The 20222-nt window shown below is 43.4% G+C and overlaps 1 protein-coding gene across 4 annotated transcripts in view; it reads right to left on the reverse strand.

Moving 5' to 3' along the window:
* RAB27B (RAB27B, member RAS oncogene family) overlaps positions 1-20222 on the reverse strand; it is a 109407-nt gene that overhangs the window by 33736 nt on the left and 55449 nt on the right. The window contains exon 1 of one of the 4 annotated variants that reach the window (XM_083466308.1): positions 2966-3255. The exons of the other annotated variants lie outside the window; for them this stretch is intronic. The gene's annotated coding sequence lies outside the window, so the exon portion shown is untranslated. Of the gene's footprint in view, positions 1-2965; positions 3256-20222 lie in introns of those variants that run through there. 4 annotated transcript variants of the gene reach the window in all.

The following is a 20222-nucleotide window of genomic DNA, read 5'->3' on the forward strand; positions in this document are numbered from 1 at the left end:
ATGGTTTATGCTCTTCAATCTACAGTTGGCCCTGAAAGTTATGGTTGGGGACAGGTTAATTTGGAGCATGTTTTCCTCCCTAGGTTGTCCTCTTCTGTCACCTGGCATAGGACACATGTGGCCATGATTCACCTTTATGGGTCCAGATTGGGGCTCCAAATGGGAGAGGCAAAAGCATGACCTCAGTGTAGGGGCAGGGGATAAATTCAGTTCAGTACATGTTTAAAAGTGAATCTATCCAATTCACACAGAGAACTGAAATGCAGCCATCCTTCAAAATTTGCACTTGTCCAAATCCTGTGATACAGTTCTCTTAACAAACAGCATTTACAAAATGCACATAATTAGGTAAAAGAGTAGATATTGGGGGAAAGACATTAAAAATGCATTTTATTCATCAAAACCGCATACAAAATGTGTTTCTCAGGAGAAACGTGTGCTAAAATGCTGTGGAATTTTAAATATTTTTTGGGGGGGAGGGACGAAAATTGCTGCAGAAATATGGAGAACTGAATTTAAAATTGGAAAAAATATGAAACAGAGAACCAAAAGTGAACAGATTCTTTCATCCCTGGGTGGAAAAAGGGAAATGCACTATCCTCATCCTTTATTCTATTATTCTTCCATCTCTCTATCTCTCTCTTTTTCTCTTGCAGAGCTGAGCAAATGGAAGACAGAGCCCCACCAGGGGTCAGTGCAATGACAGCAAGGGAGGGTAGGCAGAGAAGAGAAATAATCTCCCCCTTTCCAAGCCATTCTTGGATTTTGAGCATCTAGAATTGGATCTGTCCAGGTGAAAAAAAAATGGACAGGTGACATTTCTAAGACCCAATCTTAATAGAGTTTAACATTTGTATAGCACTTTCCAATGTTCAATGATTTTCAGGTGCTTTATCTAGTTCTAATCCGTATAACAACTCTGCGAATTCAGTCAGCAATGTTATCCTCCCCACATGCCCATATTACAGATGGGGAGGCTGAGACTGGCTTGCCCAAAGCCACCAAATGAGTTCATGGCAGGGGCAAGATTCAAAAGGTGGATTTCTTGGTTCATAGGTCACAGTGCTACACACCTATGGAGGGGGAGGGGAGCCCTACTGAGTTCAAGGGAACATGCCCTGGTAAGGCCCCTTCTGCACTATGGCAGAATCTTGCCACGAATTGGTGGGTCAATTAAAAGGGTTTGTTCCTAATGCAATATGCGGAGCTGAACAAGACTGAATAATGCAGGAAGCACACACCCTGCTGGCCTGCTTTTCCCGTGAAAAACCACATGTTTACAGCAGCCCGGCCGATTCCTTTGAGCTGACAAAAGTGGGGACTACTTCCCTTGTCATGCTGTCCTCCACATATATCAGGCCAACCTAGGCTTCCCACTACACACACGTGCATCAGCCAACATATGCATGCATCAGTGTCCAAAAATGTTTTCCCACACAGAACATCTTTGAAGGTGAAAATAGTCCACAGCGTTACCTTCTGTTGCACTGGTATAAAAATCCACTACACTGAGCCAAATGGTGAAACAAAGATACAGCTTTATCATTGGGAAAGAGCAGAATTATGTCAGCCTGCTCACTGCTTAAGTGCACCCACATGCTACCCCACAGAATGCTGCTTGCAATCCTGCCTATACAGAAGTTTGTGGCCAAATTTCCATTAACTTTTAACGGAAGCAGTTTGGAACCCAAAATATTTTTCCACATTTCTCTGGCAGTATAAAACGGCCCCTCTGATTTGACATATGTTTATCCATAACTCCTACCAATCCAAATATAGGATATAGATGCCCCTCTTTTCCTAGTTCATTTATGCACGTAGCTTTCTCATTTTCCCATACTTAATTACTCGTTTGGCCAAACTTGCCTGACTCATCCAACACACTGAACTTGAACAAGCTGTTTGGAAGTCCTATTGTTTTCAGTTACACTTCTAAAGGTCAAGGTGTCAATGTCAGTTTGTAAGGCTATGTGCCTAGGCATATTTTCTTAGCGTAAGCTCCGCTGCAGTTAGTTGAGTCAACTTTAAAGATGTTCAGATATGGTGAATAAAATATTTTGTCTATTCACCTCACCACCACATTGCAGCAATTCAGGCAATAACAGTGCAATCCTATACACATTTACTCAGGAGTAAGTCAATGAGTTCAGAGGGGCTTGTTTCCGTGTACATTGCTACAGGATTGCACCCAAAATATGCTGCATATAGTTCATACAGTGTAATCTTATGTAAATTTACTCAGAAGTAAACCCCACTGTGTCCCATGGGGCTTGCTATCTGGAAAGTCTACATACTATGGCAGCCCAAATCACCTTCTATCGTCACATTTTCCTTTCTTAGAGCAGGATAAAACTTTTCTTCTAATGTAACCACAACACTTCCTGTACACATCATCAGAGATCACTATCTTAAAACGAACAGCCACGTTACAAAAATACTACAACCAGGCAGTTGCCTTTTGCACAAAGCATGTTTCAAAAAGCTGAGTAATATAATAGTGAGTGGGTAAGTTTCTTTTGGAAACTTCCACTTTGAAGATTTTACGCTAACACTGAGAAGAAGCAAACAGCAATGTGACTGGAGTTTTTTACAATCGCACCTAAAACCTCCATATGTAATTCTGCAAAAAAAAAAAAAAGGGGGGGGGGGAGAACCCCTCCTGAGCTCCTGGGATCTCCAGCAGCTCAGCACTCAAACAAGTTGTTTCTGAATTGCTCTGCAAAAGTTTGGGCTCTGAAAACCTGGCTTACCATTAGCGCAGAAATCACAAAAAGGAAACCACAGGTAGTAAATAATAACAATAATCCAAACTTGCTTGCTGTTTTCAGGCCTGCTGCTACAGTGTATCTCCTGGTCGGATTTCCTTTCAAGCAAAGCGACGGAGCAGTTAAACGATTCGCTGGTAAGGATCAGAGTGTGCGAACGTGTTTCAGAAAATAATACCCGGACACGACCTGAAACTTACCAGGGCGCGAAGTTTTTCTTTCCCGTGGATTTGGTGCCTGCTTACAGAGTCCGATGCTTGTTTCGCCTTCCCAAAAGACTCTCACCCGCCGCAGTCAACTCCTCATAAGCGAAAGAAAACCCCAAAGCAATCTAGCAATCCTTGGAAACATTGAAGAGCATGAAGGAAAGGGGAGGAGGACAAAGGAGTCCGGAAAAGTGGCGTTCCTCCCCCGCCAGCAGCGAAAGTCGGCTTGCTGTGCGCTCGGCACCACCCTCCAGCTCTGAGCTCACAGAAGCTGCTCTCTGGAAAGGTTGATTGGAGAGGAAAGGCGTTCCCCGTGACCGTCCGCACGGACGTACAGGATGTAACCCGGGCAGATCAGGCTGGCGACTAAGTCGCACACAGCGCTGGCTGCTAAGGCGAACTTGCTGCAACTTTACGCGCGTGTCTCTGTGTCTCTGTAATGACATTCGGCGAAAGGAATTTGGCTATGTTGTGTTGCTGCGTCGAGTTTTAAAAGGATCCATTTTAGTGCCCAAAGTGGGAATATTATCTGTTCAGCTGGAGGCTATTGGTCTGTTTTGGCTGCTGTTCTGTAATACTTGGGTTTTTACCTGCTGCAGGCTGCCCTGAGAATTCTCTACTAACTAAGGAGGTTAGAAAAATAAACCTGCAATCCTGCCCATTAAGCTGGGAGTAAGTTTCATTGAACTCAACGGGGCTTACTTCTGAGTAGACTGTATATAGGCTTGCACTGTAAATATATACTTATTTTAGGATTTTTAAGTTGCAACCTCTGCCAGAAAACAGCAGCCAAAGAGGAATAAAAAGGAACGTCAAAATGTGACTACAGATTAACTAGGTTTAGGTCCCAAACCTGTTTTCACTGAGAGGATCATAGACTAACTGAATTGTAGAGATGTCATCTAGTCCACCCCTCCCCCAATACAGGAATCTAAACTAAAGCATCTATGACAGGTGACCATCCAAGGAAGGGGAGTCCACAACCTTCCGAGGGAGACTGTACCATTGTCAGACAACTCTGTCAGAGTCAGGTACAGTGATGCAGATAGGTAATTTTAGATAATGGTTTTATGTGGGGTGGGTAGGGGGCTCCCTTACTTCAAAATGTGGTGTGTTGGCCCTGTTGCATTTGGGGACTGTTGTGCTCATTCTGCTGAGTACTGATAACCCTGCCCTGATAACACCTCGTTAACAATGGGGTGTGTGAAGCAGTGGCGTAGCGTGGGTTGTCAGCAACCGGGGCAAGGCAAGTAATTTGCGTCCCCTAACCCGTGGATTTGCGCTCCCTAACCCTAACCCCCAGATGTTGCGCCCGGTGCGGCCAGCCCCCCCGCACCCCCCACGCTATGCCACTGGTGTGAAGTAATAATACATAGCCGTCAATGGTGCAGCAATAAAACTGCTAGCACATTTGCAAAGCTAAGCAGGGTCCAGTATGGTTTCAAATTGGATGGGTGACCACATGTTGAGATACCTTCTTTGAGGGGCTTAGACTAGACGACCCTCAGGATTCCTTCCAGCTCTATAATTCTATGAATGTAGTTAAGACATCGGCAGAGAGGAAATATAAAGTTGAACTGATTCACAACTTCTAGTATGGTCACCCATGTTCTTTCATACGAATGAACAATCCCTGGTGCAGCATTTGGTGGGACCTTTTGGAAAGCTGTGGCTGCAAGACTGAAGGAAGAGGGCACCCCTCCCGCCTCAAAATTAAGGATGGGTGGGAATCAGACCTCCCCCCCCCTTAGTTCTGTCTGATTGGCACTGCAGCATAACAGTAACTGCCACTGACTTTGTATGAGTAGCTGTAATAAAAGTCAGTAATCAGTAGTTCGGACGCAAGTCCAAAGTTCAAAACTGTTGTCCAAAAGTAGCTAAATAATTTGGAAGTAAAATGTAGGTGTCCCTAGTAGGGAGAGTGAGAGAATGTTTCTGCTCCAACAACAACAACAACCACAACAACAACAACAACAACAACAACAACAACAAATACACTGCCCATCTGGCTGGGCTTCCCCAGCCACTCTGGGCAGCTTCCAACAAAATATTTAAATACAGTAATACATCAAACATTAAAAGCTTCCCTAAACAGGGCTGCCTTCAGATGTCTTCTAAAAGCCTGGTAGTTGCTGTTCTCTTTGACATCTGGTGGGAGGGCGTTCCACAGGGCGGGTGCCACTACCGAGAAGGCCCTCTGCCTGGTTCCCTGTAACTTGGCTTCTCTCAGTGAGGGAACTGCCAGAAGGCCCTCAGTGCTGGACCTCAGTGTCCGGGCAGAACGAAGGGGGTGGAGATGCTTCTTCAGGTATATTGGACCGAGGCCGTTTAGGGCTTTAAAGGTCAGCACCAACACTTTGAATTGTGCTCAGAAACGTACTCGAGAAGCACAATACAGTACTTATATGTAACTGTAATGTTAATTTCTTCCTGAAGAGGTCACATGCATTGCCATCTATGGGTGATTTGGCAAGCTTACCAACACGGATGGCAAATAAAAACAACTCAGCCCCTGATGAACTGAAGAAGCATATAAATTAGGCCACCTACTGAATGTTGGATCAGAAATTTCCATGCTCTAAGCCCACCCCACCCCAATTGTCCAATTTATGCACAAGCTACATAAGCTTTCTAGGTATCATCCTCCTTCTTTATACAGACTAGTGTTGTGCTGGAATAATAATTAATAAAAACAATATCCATTATTGTGTGTGCCATATTATGTCCAAATTATATAAACCTGAGATGATTGGTCCTGTTGACCCCAGGCTTGTCTACTCTGACTGGAAGCCCTGCTCTGAGGTGTCAGGCAGAAGTCCTACCCAGTCCTGCTACCCTGGATGGTTTTAATTAGATATACTAGGGACTGCACCTAAAATTTCCTGAATGTGAAGCAGTACCACCATGCTGTGATCCTTCCCCATTAAAGCTGGCTGAGGATACAGATCCAAAATAGACCCAGCATTGAAGTACGGTAATTATGAATCCACATTTGACTTAAGGTAAATCGAGCACAAGGAGTTCTATCACAGCATTTATTGCTATAAAAACCAAATTAACCTGGATGCATGGCTGATGGGAAAACAAGCACATTCACTCTCTTTCAAATTCTGCTTGGAGATTGCCTGCCGAATATCACGAGAACTATATTTGGTAACAATGAAATATTGTTTCTTTACCTTTCTGAATATTTAAGGGTTATAATCCTTTCCCACAACGTAACATCCTTATAAAAGAAATGCTTTTAAAATGTTCTCATACTTCTAAATTGTTTGCACTGACAGAGCGATCTGCTTAGCGCTACGCTGAATTCTTCCCTAGATAATTGAAATATTTGTCACTGGTAAGTGTAGCTATTTTTTAAAGCAACAGCAACCATTATTGAAGGGATCCTGTCTAATGCAGATTACGAACACAACTTTAATGAGAACTGCCTATACCTCCTTGTGCATTTCCTCATGCCTAACAATGAACTGGTAGGGATGGATGAATCGTTCTATTTCTGGTCCGTGACAATGATGCATGCTTCATTGATAAATCCGCTCTGCCCCATTTTTTGGCATTAATCTGCTTTTTAAAATTCACATGCAAATTACACATTTGAACACACCCAGCATGCATTTCTAAACATATTTAATTCCATAGCACACGTTTTTGGCACATTTTTCAAGCCAAATAACAACGCTGCAAAATTCAGAGAAGTGCAAAATCGAAAGGATGGTTATATACCAGTCAACACATTCGTCTGAGAGGCAGGGGTCAGGAGTCAGTTCACAGAGGAATTCACAGAAATAGGAGCCCTTATGCACAGTTAGTATTAAGTAATCTGAATGTGAACTCCTATGATGGGTTTGCGACACCCTGTCCTGTTGTCATACTATTAGTTCACAAGCCTGGTTCCCCCACTCCTGTGAACTGTTGAAGCTTTAGATGTCCCAGAAAGATGGGGCAAAAATAACTTTTATAACCACTTGCATAATACGGCATCACACGACAATCAAGCAACAGCCAAATCAGCATGCAAATAGGGTTATACAAGTAGGACTCAAAACAAGAGGCTCCAGTTCCATGTTTTAGTCAGTTGGCTATGTCCTCCATCAACTCCACTCCTCTTTCCTCCTGGCCTTTTTGTCATCCTTCTGCAAGAGTCAGCCAGCATCGCGTGACCCCACTGAACAAGCTTGGTCCATGTTTGTATGTTTTGGGAAGTTCCCTCCAAATGGTTGTTTTCTCTAAAGATTGCCACGTGTGTACTTCTGCAAATTTTGGTGTTTTCCTCAGCCTACTGATACCTCCCTCTTGCTTGAAGATGGCTCCATCTTGGCTACATAAGAAATGGCGCTCAGTTGTGAACATCAGAAATGGAGGGGGTGATATGGAAACATATTCCTTTTTACTTGTAAAAAAAAATTGGAACGGCTTGAAACCATGCAATTATCAGGTGGATGAATGGGTCTTTGTCATGGGTCACCATTTTGTATGGTATCAGTTTGTTTGCTTTAATGTACTTGCTAGTTTTTGTTTCTTACTGTTTTGCTGGATTTTTGGTACATCACCTTAAGACAGTTGTGTAGAAGGTGATTAAAAAACTACAGTGATACCTCGGGTTACATACGCTTCAGGATACAGACTCCGCTAACCCAGAAATAGTGCTTCAGGTTAAGAACTTTGCTTCAGGATGAGAACAGAAATTGTGCTCCAGCGGCGTGGCAGCAGCAGGAGACCCTATTAGCTAAAGTGGTGCTTCAGTTAAGAATAGTTCCAGGTTAAGTACGGACCTCTGGAACGAATTAAGTACAACCTGAGGTACCACTGTAATAAGAAGAACAATAAATATCACGTAACACTGATTGCTTTTTATTGCTCCTGGTATTTACCGTATTTTTTGCTCTATAAGACTCACTTTTCCCCTCCTAAAAAGTAAGGGGAAATGTGTGTGCATCTTATGGAGCGAATGCAGGCTGCGCAGCTATCCCAGAAGCCAGAACAGCAAGAGGGATTGCTGCTTTCACTGCGCAGCGATCCCTCTTGCTGTTCTGGCTTCCGAGATTCATTCAGAATATTTTTTTTCTTGTTTTCCTCCTCCAAAAACTAGGTGAGTCTTGTGGTCTGGTGCGTCTTATAGAGCGAAAAATACAGTATATCCCATTTTCATCTAAAAACACTCCCTAATCACAATAGAATATTGAAACAAACACACAAATTTTAAAATATCAAATTTGAGACAAGAGCTTTTTCGCCAGCCAGAACTCTCAGGTGGGTGACATTGCCATTCTAAGAGAACAAGGGAGGTGTTCATAGGGAGCTCTGGCACCTCTTTTTCTAGAAAAATAGGACATTAACTGGCTGCAGCTACAGAGCCAGCTTGCTTCATTGAGTCTAGCTTTGGATTCTCCAAGAAATGCAATCTCTCTAGGAGATAAGGAGTCACCTTCACATGACAAGCTAACTATACAATGTACCACCCTGGGCTAACAGCCACATAAACCTTCTTTGCTGACAAATCAGAATTCCTCTTGCTGCATTCTTGAAAAGACTCCAGCTAAACAGGTTGGCACATGTACAGATGTTATCAGCCATTGTTTGCTTATTTAGCACATGGATTTCCCTATTTTTCTATCATGGAACTCCTATCTGAAACCCTTCTAGTCTATGTAGACAAAGCGGTACCTAGTGTCCAATGGGCGTGGCAGGGCAGAAACAGGGCCGGCCCTCCCATGATGTGGGCTGAGGCAGCTGCCTCAGGAGCAGCAGCCACCAGGGGAGAGGAGGAGTCCTGTGCATGTTTGCTGTTTGCTCCCTCACTAACAAATAAGGTTTTATAAGTATGATCTAGAGAAGCATGTGCTTAGCTATAATAATATAGAAAGAAAGAGTCACCAAAAGGGCAAATCACGTTTTAGCCATCAATTTGGAAAAAGCACTTGTAGGAACCATGGGGTTTTAAATAGAATAAATAGCAATAAGAACGAGCAATCTAAAAATGCATACGGAGAAGTACACCTGAAAAGAAATAAAAGATTCTTTTCTTTGGACGCTGCCAAAAATGCTCAGATGTCGCAAAACACTGATAAAATTATGGACTAACATGCCATGCCTTGATAAATACCTTGGGAGATAAAACTGATTAAACATATAGCTTGTCATGTAAAAATATGAGGAAGCCAGTATCAAACTTGGTGCTGTGAAGGTATTCATTAATGTTGCCCGTTAATTAATCCCAAGACTTAAGTATTAGATAGTGTTGGGAGCTGGAAAGAACAGTAGTGAAATAGGCACCTGTCAATCAAAATCCTGAATGCACCATATAATCATCCAACCCTTGAGCTGCTTCAAAGGCTGAGAGGAGCCCATCAACCTGCAACTACAATTTGAGACTGCTGGGTGAGTCAAGGTAGCTGTTGTAGTCAGATCTCAAAAATGAGCTATGCCTCTATAAGCTGATGATTACTATGGGGTTTATTTGAAACAGGGAATTGACCCGGCTTTGAAGTGTTGCTTTGAGCAAGTCAAACAAGATTCAATTTGTTGCTGGTTTTTTATATTTTAAAGGAGGACTCTAAATTTAAGCATCTCTTTGGATAGACAAATTGCCTCAGAATAACCCAATGCACAGAATCTATTTCTAATCAGAAAGAGCTCTCCAAAGACAAACAAGAAATATGAAGTCAAGCAAGGTCACAAAGTAACAGGCTGCCATCTTGCTGAGCTTGTGCTAACCACCTAATGTTGACTTAATTAACTTTCCGATAGTATTAATTTAGTAAGCTTCTTTAGCACCCTCACCTTCATCTTCAGCTGCAATGATGTCTATCTACAATTGCTCACAGTCATCCTTGCCTTCCGTCATTCTTCCACTCTGCTATCAGACCGACTGTAAGCTTCTTGGGGCAGGAACCACCTTTTCGTTCATGCCGTATGTAAATAACCTCAGTAGTATCTAGACGTGCACAAATATGCCCGGTATACCTGAGGGAGCATCTCCACTCCCATCGTTCTGCCTCGACAATGAGGTCCAGCTCCGAGGGCCTTCTGGCGGTTCCCTCACTGTGAGAAGTGAGGTTACAGGCAGAGGGCCTTCTCTGTCTGGGAATAAACAACTATCTGACTTTTAAAAGACAGCTGAAGGCAGCCCTGTTTAGGGAAGTTTTTAACGTTTGATGTTTTATTGTGTTTTTAATATTCAGTTGGGAGCTGCCCAGAGTGGCTGGGGAAACCCAAATCTAGGCATATGGGCGGGGTATATATTAATAATTATAATTATAATTAAATACATGTTTTTAAGAATATTTTTAACACCTCTATTTGACTTTTATTGATAATTTTAACATTTATCTTTTTGTAAACCACTTAGTGGTTTTATTACAATAAATGGTATATACATGTCGTGAAAGGAAACAAATAAAACATGGTCTGTTTATCTTCCACTCCTGACCATATCACTGATGCAGGCAAGCAGTGGCATACCTTGGAACCTCAAATTTCAGGGGCGCCCTGTGCGACACCCAAATCCATACCCTCCAACATTTCTCCAATGGAAATAGGGACATCCTAAGGAAAAGTGGTACATTCTGGGATCAAATCAGAAACCAGGATGGTTTCACTAAATCAGGGATGTCCCTGAACAATATGGACACTTGGAGGTGGTGGAATAGCCTTCCCAAGGAAAATCACTTGGCAACATTTTTGCAGTCTTTGAGCTGCCAGATGAAGGCCTTGCTTTTCATCCAGTGCTTTTAAAAATGGGAGGTAACCTCTTTTTTTTCAAAAATCTGTTCTTGATTTTGAGATGCAGCAAGTTCATTTTCTTTGCCTTATGAAGCTGAACATTAAACTGAAAGAAGGAAAACTAAAATAAATGAAAATGGCAAACTAAAACTGCAGTAAACTGTGCTTGTGCTGCAGTTTGAACACAGTGCATTAATAAAAAATGGGAAATTGGCAGATTGGTGCAGTGAAGGCTTCTGAAGCATTGGTGGAATACTATTTAGAAATGGACTGGTTGTGAAACTCTTGAAATGCCACTACAGCAAAGACAAAAGGTAGACTTAATAGCAGGCTTGAAGGGACACGGGTGGCGCCGTGGTCTAAACAACTGAGCCTAGGACTTGCCGATCAGAAGGTTGGTGGTTCGAATCCCCGCGACAGGGTGAGCTCCCATTGCTCAGTCCCTGCTCCTGCCAACCTAGCAGTTCAAAAGCATGTCAAAGTGCAAGTAGATAAATAGGTACGTCTCTGTCGGGAAGGTAAACAGCGTTTCCGTGCGCTGCTCTGCCACATGACCTGGAAGCTGTATGCCAGCTCCCTCGGCCAGTAAAGCGAGATGGGCACCGCAACCCCAGAGTCGTCCACAACTGGACCTTATGGTCAGGGGTCCCTTTACCTTTAATAGCATGCTTAGCAGTCTTCTTCAAGAATGCCTTTGCTTTATCCACAACACCTGAAAACTAGTACCTCCCTTAATAGCATACTGTCAACAGCTACTAAAACTCCCAATCAACTGGCAGTTTCCCCTCACTGAACATCCGGCACATGTTTTTCACCAGAACTGCTTCATGAAATATTCTTGCAGCCTTGTTAAAAGTAGCTACAATTACACTATCATTTTCCCTCTCTTGCTCCCCTCCTCCGTTTGGTTTCGTTCGAGTGCAAACTCAAGTAGCAAATGAAGAGATTTGCTCTGGTCTATTAAATCCAAGGACCGCCAATTACTTATAGGCCTCATTTCTTGTCTCTCCAGATTGGTGCATTGAAGGTGAGCACTAGAGGAAGACCAGGAAATGGAGCAGATCTTCAGCAGAAGATCTTCGGAATTTATCCTGTTTTGAATGAAACTGAATTGTGGAACTGCAACAGAAAGAGGGAATTAATGCCTCTTCCAAAGGCATGATTAAAAGAGACGGGGCAGACCTGAAAACAGGAGCTTCTGGTTCCCTCCCCCCTGAAAGTTAAGAGCAGCTTCATAGCTGAGAGGAAGACTCCACCACCTTACACACAACTGGGCTCAATGTCTGCTGTGAGGAGGCTGCTATGTCGGAGCAATGATTCTTCAACATCAATTTTGTTGGACTGGTCATGTTGTGTGGATGCCTGATTATCGGCTTCCAAAGCATCTACTCTATTCCAAACTTAATAATGGAAAGTGTAATGTTGGTGGTCAACAAAAGATGTTTAAAGACTCTCTCAAGGCAAATCTAAACATATGTAGTATAAACACTGACCATTGGGAAACACTGGCCTGCAAGTGCTCCAGTTGTAGAACAGCCTTTACCAAAGATGTTATGGGCTTTGAAGACACTCGAACTCAAAATGAAAGGGAGAAACATGCTAAGAGGAAGGCACGCTTGACAAACACTCACTGTGATCAACTCCTGCCTGGAAACCTATGTCCCCACTGTGGAAGGACGTGTGGATCCAGAATTGGCCTCCACAGTCACTTACGGACACACTGTTAAGACCATGTTCATGGAAGATTATCTTACTCAGCTATGGGTGATCTTCAAAGAAGAAACTGTGCTCAAATAGATCCCCTACATGCTTAGGGACTCTGCACAACCTCTTTTCTTTGTCTAGAATCTCCATATTCAGAGCAAGTGCGGTGCTGAAGAGCTATCACTTTTTTTGACTGCTTGCAGGCTTCCGAGAAGCATAATCCTCAGGTGGCACAATGGGTCAGTGCATCTGGCTGTTAACCAGAAGGTTGTTGGTTCAAGCCCAGCCAGGGCTGGCTTTTGGCAGGATTCCTGCACTGCAGCAGGTTGGTCTAGATGGAGATCTGGGTTTCTTCAAACTCTACAGTTCTATAGTACTATTATTTGGTTAGCCATAGTGTTAAAACAGGATGCTGGATTTGATGGACCAATGGCCTGATTCAGAAGGGGTCTACTCAACCTTCTTGGTTATGGTTACCAGATTTTTTTCAATGAATCCAGGGACACTTTTTTGTGTTTTTAAGCTGAGTAGCAACAGGGAGTCAGCAGTGGGGATGGTGAGGCAAAAGACCCTGGGCCCAAGCACACATGCATATTGTATAAAAGTGCAAAGCCCTTCTTTTGCACCCTGTGAAACATAAATGCACAGAGTTTTTAAAAAACTGGGCAATGGCGCACCACCCGCCTGTGACTCCTGAGCCTCCCCCGATCTCCTGCCCCCTTCCCCCTTTGTTTTGGCTGATCGGGGGAGGCTTGGGAGTCGTGGGCAGGCAACCGTTGGCCAGTTTTAAAAAACAACAACTGTGCATTTATGTTTCACAGGGTGCGAAAGAAGGGCTTTGCATCTTGCCTGGCAGAGAAACTGCATGCTTTGTGCCCCTCCTGGGCAACGCCCACCCGCCCATGACTCCCGAGCCTCCCCCGATCTGCCAAAACCAAGGGGGAAGGGGATCTGTACCACCAGATGTCTCCAGTTCCTCCTAGGCAGTGGTGGTGGCAGTGAGCAGCTCCTGAAGCCAGCCAGAGCCAACTGCGCTACCAGGCTGGCTCCGGGCTGCTGAGGCTGATGCTGCCACATTTCCTGGGGACAGATTTGCAAATCTGGGGACATTCTGGGGACGGAATTTGTCCGGGGACAGATTTGCAAATCCGGGGACTGATTTGCAAATCCGGGGACGTATGGTAACCCTATTCTTGGTGCCCAAGACTGAACAGAAAAATAAGGACTATGAAACACACACAGCCCTTCTGAGATTACAATGGGATAGTGATGATGGCACCACTGACTTTTCCAAGTTGCTATGATTCGACTTTGCTGGTCACAGAGATGAGAACAGGAAGATAAATTCCTCACAGTGCAAACAAATATGCAGAACATGATTGAAATGGAATTATGAGATGTTGTGGGGATGGGGGGGCGGCGATAACTGGAAATAGAGCTATGACTAATTCTTTGAAAGGACTGTGAGATAGTACATCTTAACAAAGTCACGCTAATCAGCTGTTGTGTGCTAGTACTACATGGCAACATGTTGCAAAGTATAATGAGCAAACTTGACCTCCCTGTCAATGCGTCAGCAGGGATATGATTCAGTTGCCTGTCGAGATGCTAGGTGCTTGTGTACTGCAAGCACTGAACAAGCCATCCTCAATGCACAGCCAAGCTATACAATTCTTGGAACTGTCGAAACTGACTGTTTCCATCTCATCCTGTTGACCCGTTCTGCCACTTGAACCAAGGAGCGCTGTGATCTGACAAGAGGAGAAGCCCTGATCCCTGTAAATGTCCATCTGCTGTCAGGTTCCCAAATGCACGTTTCATGGTGGGAGAACTGGAAGTAGAGAAGGATACCATCTAGGAGTTGGTTCTGATGTTATTGTTTAAATACTTTGCTACAAGCTACCCCAGAGACCTGTTATGTGTTGGGTGTTTTAAATCAGGGCCTTTTTTCAGCCGGAACTCACCGGAACTCAGGCTGGATCTTGACACATAAAAAAACACACGTTTCAGTTAAATGCGTTGTAAACTTTATAAAGGGAAAATCACGTTGGCGAAAGACAGGACTCCACAGCGCCATCTGGTGTCACAGTGTTATAACGCATACAAAGCGCCTTTTCTTTACAATTGTAGGTGAGCCCTCAGTTCCAGCACCTCAGGTGGGCGCCATTGCCCTTAAAAGAGAACAAGGGAGGCATCCATGGTGAGTTCTGGCACACCTCTTTTTCTAGAAAAGTAGCACTATTTTAAATCAATATATTGTTATAGGTTCTGGGTGCCACAGTTTGTGGGCGCAAGTCATCCATAATTCTTGGATTTAGTAAAAGTTAGAATTGACCATGGTTTGATTAAACTGCACCAAATATGGAAATCCCTGGGCACAGCTTATGTTGCTTTTTGATGCAATATTACAAACTGGCTTCCATCTGATTCGAAGACGTAAACTGCGGTTAAGCTGAGATGTGTAATCTGAAGGCAACCCTGTATCAGAATTTTTTTAATGTCTAATGTTTTACAATTTTTTATGTGCTGTAAACTGCCCAGAGTGGCTGGGAAAACCCAGCCAGATGGGTGGGGTATAAATAATAAAGTTGTTGTTGTTGTTGTTGTTGTTGTTGTTGTTGTTGTTGTTGTTGTTGTTGTTGTTGTTGTTCCAGGCATCTATTGCACATGTGCAGATGATGGCTTCATTGGATGGGAGTTTGGGGCAGTTGCGGGTTTGGAGAAACTAATCAGGTGATGGTGCATACGGCAATGCAAAACATGAAATGCGGCGAGTGAAAACGACCTTGCTGCGTTTTATTCGCCAATGTGTACATGCCCTCAGAAAACTGAGAGAGACTATTTAAGGAGCAGTTAAACGGGACTATCTATCACTAATCCCCAAAGAAACAGGTTGCACCTACGAGGAGGGAATTTTAAATAATGTTTCTGAGAACTTTGCTGAGCTGGATTTACTTGTGAGTAAACATTATTGGACAACCTTGGCCCGGGGGAGGAGCATTGCTAGACAATATGGCACTTATGAGTTCATGTGGCATCTCCATTTTAATTCCACATGCATCTCATGGCAGAGAAGCCATGTCTCCGCAACACTAAAGGGCCCTAGATGACCTTTGGATTCCGTCTGTTCCAGTGATTTTTATTTAATATTTTTTCCATCTCCCTCTGTAGATGAAAGCGTTTGGAATCGCACACACCTGAGTGCTTTCCCTTTTTAAGGCAGATGGCCTGGATAAAGATAAAAGGCAGGATTGAAAAGGATTAATTAGCATCTACCAGAGAGGAATGCAAAGGAGGGAAAATAGTTCATTAATATTCATTCATGTTTAAATGCGCACTTCCATTCCACCCTATTTGTGCCTCTGGCAGAGCAGCATTTCCACAAACAGTCTGACTGACGAGGGATTTGCCACTCAAAGTCTCTGGGAGAGGGATGTGAATATTCATAAACTGTACTGAAGAAAAGTAACACTTTAATCTACCACAGATTAAGTTAGGAGTGAATCTGCCACATAAATGAAAACTGTGGGTGTGTATGCACACACACACACACACACACAGGAAAAAGAAATATCAGGATACAACGAACTCTTAAATACTGAACTCTGAACCCCATATCTTGAAAACAGGACAAATCTGTATGTGAGGGCGTGGATATTCATGTATCCTTACATTTATTTCCCACCTTTCTTCAAAGAAGCTTAGGTAAGGAGTCAGTCTTTCTGCAGACACACAAATGCACCGTTTTATTCTTACTACCCTGTGAGGTAGGTTAGGTTGGAAGACAGTGACAGGCTCAAAATCATCCGTATTTTAAAAGAGATGTTTTAACGCAGAAGTGGAGAATCACTTAAGGCTCTCTTTGGGTGCTCAGCTGGAGGGGAGTGGTTCTTGATAGTTTCACCAAACCTCAGAAGTGTGGGGAACGGCAACCTGGGAGAGGGCTTTCTCTGTGGAACTCCCTCGCCCCCAGAGGTGTGTGGCAGCACCACCATTATTCAAATTTCACCACATGCTGAAGATGCCCCACTTTACCATAGCCCTTGACAATCACGACATTTTGTTTCATGGGACCCATCTCTTTTATTTAATTCACACGGTTCTGTTTCGTTTGGAACCATCTTATACATTTCATTTGTTTCTATAATGCGCCCTGGGACCTTACAGTAAAATATGCAACCTGGAACTCCTAGGCTAAACAATACCGTTTGCACAAAGTAGAATAATATTTCTCCTTTGTTATGACTGGGCATAGGATTTTCATCCTTCTATGTGTCCTGATGAGCATATGAAGTGATTTAGGATGCGACTGGTGAGGGTTGAAGAGGAATTGCTCATTAAAATCCAGATGGCAACTCTATCTGCCGAATGTGATTGTGAAACAAATCTCAAAAAATGGGGTCCATTCTGTCTGGTTTTTATTTGCCTTTCTTTCTTAGAATGAGTCTAATATTTTGTGCACTACGAGGCCACACTGCCACAATATTAAGTCATTGCATGAAAATACTGAGGCGATCTAGCTGATGACAGATTATGGGAAGAAAAGCGTTTTGTGGTTTGAAATGGAAACAAAGACCTGGCTTCCACGCCTGATGTGCTGCTGTAAAACACAGTGATACAGTAATACAGTAATAACTTTAACTTGCACCCACGTATATGAGACACTTTACATGCATGAGAATTTATGCACTGAGCTTTTTAAACGTGAAAGTTTCCATTTGGCTTCACAGATTACTTGTCAGAGGAGTGTCTCCAAGGCGTCGGACACCTCCAGCCTCCTCCTCCTCCAATTTCAACAGCTCAGACACCTCCTCCTTGTCCAGGGACATTGAAATGTCAGGACCAGCAGGAACAAACCTCACAGAGCCAACCCATTCAGCCTGTTTGACTTCAGCCATGTGTCCTGCTGATAGCTGTGCCTGGCCCATTCTTCAAAAGGAAAGTGCAGGGTTTGTCCCTTGTTGTATCAACATCTTAGCTTCTGCTTAGCAAGCTGTCCTGCTTCTTGTGCACCTGCTGAACCTTGTAACCTGTGCTTTGCCTTATGTATCCATCTGATTTGAGCGTTAAAGCCTATGGCAGGGCTAGCGCTTGGAATTCAAATTCTTCACCTGGTAGTGGAGACCAGGACATTTTATTATCTGTCAGCAACAAATGCAAAAATTGGAAGGCATTTCTTAAGTCAGGGGTGAGGAACCTCAAGTGATGAACCATTCTGGCTTCTCTATTTGGCCCTCAAATCTCTCCCCAGGCCACCCCACCCCACCGCCCTATGCCCTCCTCATGTGCTTTTGCCTGGCTGGAATGAGTTCTTGAGTCGCAATGTCCTCTAATTTGCATGGAAAGAGGATGGAGGGGTTGTTGAGAAAGACCTTATTCTTGAATGGCTGGAATGTAGTCTACTGTGCAAACCTAAGAGTCATATCTGTCATACCACTCACACTTTGCTTCGAGCCTCACCCACCTCTGGCATGCAAGCCCCAGAAAGTTGTCTATGAAGGAATGTGGCCATTGGGCTCACCGGTTTCCTCACCCCTGTCCTAAGGGTTTCATTGGCCTCATTTCCTGTCCAAGCTTACCCCAGTGCAGTTCATGCTAGGTTTTCAATAGAAATACTGAATGAGATTGAGTGCTGCCATTGACCAGGATGATGTAGGCTGGAGATGATGTTCAGTCAAGTATAATACAGATGAGTCATGGTTCTCTTTCCTTCCCTGCCCTTCTCTACAATGATAATGTAGGTGGACAATGACTAATGTCAGCAAGAGAAAGCTCATCTAGTCACACTGATTTCAACTCAAATATATCACCTTTCCTTCTCCATAGCCAGTTTAGGATGATTCTTGCTTTCACTTATTCATCCACTGACATTAAGGGGATTTACTTCCAAGTAAATGTGTTTATCTTGGGGCAGGATATGTCCTTTCTCTTTCTCCCAGCTCCTCTTCAACAAGCTTTTGCTTTCTGCTGCTCCTAGGCAAGAGGTGAAAACCATCGGAAATGTCCTGAAGGCTTAGATATTCTTCTCCCTTCCCATTTCCCACCGAGGGAAATAAAATAGAATTTCTTTCTTTCCAGAACATCTATGTCATGTGAGCCAAGAAAAATAGACCCCAAAATACGGCCTCTGGGTTTCAAATGGCTTATAGCTTTTGCAACAGAAATGCAAATAAAGGAAACACAACCAGAAGGCTTTTATAAAACAACTTCTTTCCCCCCTCCCGTTTTAAACATTGACCAGCAAACCTTGGTGGCTGGTGGAATGCTCACGGTATTTATAGAGTCCATATGCAGAAGTTCATTCCCTCTGTAGGAACTGTTCCTTGCCCACAAAGTGACCAAACAACTGAAGAGAGTAGCTTATAGATTGGTTCAAGAGTCAACATAACATAACCAGACTCTGGGCACTTGTAGCTGACCTGTTTGTTGAGCATTCACCCTGATTTATTGGCTTTTTAAAATGAGCATTCCTTTCAAATTGTTTGCAGGGAAGTTTCCAACACAAGTGTTATCCCACACCTTCCGGAGTATTTCCCTGTCACTTTCCTCATTGCAGAAAGTCCAGAAACTTTTGATAAAGTGAGTTTGTTGTGCAAGACCTCCCCATCAACTATAATTGAGCAACCTGAATTTGCTGGTACGTGATTGAATCCCACCTGAAGCTACTGATAGTCTAGAAGCACCTTCTGTGAGCATTTGGGAAATATCAGCTGGGTGCATTTTGGCTGAATTCAGATTGTATTTTCATATGGCAGCGATGTTCAAAAGTATGCACTTAAATTCACAGAGGTATCCATTCTTTCTACTGATACCTGCCTACCATATTATCCACAGCTTTCACAGAGAAAAAAAATCCAAGAGACCAACACTCTCATCATAGCCGTCCACAGCGGGGGGAAGGGGAGCAGTCAACCCCTGGACGAACCATAATATCCAGATCCCCAGTTTTCATTTAAGAATATAGTATGTTTCTAGCATATATCGAACCCAACGAAGGAGGCAGAACATACAGACACTATTCTTCTATGCTATTCTTCTAATTTTTGTGGGGAAAACTGGCCTGCTTTTGCCTTCAGTATTTTACATGACACACGCGCCCTAGAAAAATTCCTGCAGATGCCTGTGACTCTAGTGGCAATCACCTGCAAATCACACGTGGGTAGGCAGGTGGTTAGCGATACAGAACAAAATAAGAGCCCTGTTGGATCAGCTCAAACTTCCAAATACTCCATCATCCCTCTTCCTACGGTAGCCAGTAATCAGATGCCCCAAGTCACATAAGAATAGGCCACAAGTGGGATATAGGTATTCATGATAAATTAACATGTGCCATTAAGGTTAGATGGGGAATATGCAGGAGAAATGATTTTGAGGAGATATGGAGGGTGTTTGTAGAATGTGTACTGTTAAAACGGAAAGGGGTCAAACCATTGCAAGAGGTGTTGAAATTTTGGGAGGTGGGATAGTTACAATAGAATGGTCTCTGTGGGGTGGAGTGCACATTTTTATTCTTATTTATTTATGATTATTACTTTGTCAAATAAAAATAAATAAATAAGAATAACGTATCAAATGTAAATAAATGTATAAAATACAGTGGACCCTCCGGATACGAACTTAATTCATTCTGGGGATCCGTGCGCAACCCGAAAAGTCCACAACAAGAGGCGCCGCGTGATAGAGCCCTTCTGCGCATGCACACACAGCGAAACCCGGAAGTGTACACTTCTGGGTTTGCCGAATTCGCAACCCGAAAGTTACGTTACCCGAAGGTAACGTAACCCGAGGTACCACTGTATAAATAAATCTTTTTATTCCT

This window comes from Podarcis liolepis, assembly GCF_965112155.1.
Source record: "Podarcis liolepis genome assembly, chromosome: 11".
NCBI classification, from domain to species: Eukaryota; Metazoa; Chordata; class Lepidosauria; order Squamata; family Lacertidae; genus Podarcis; species Podarcis liolepis.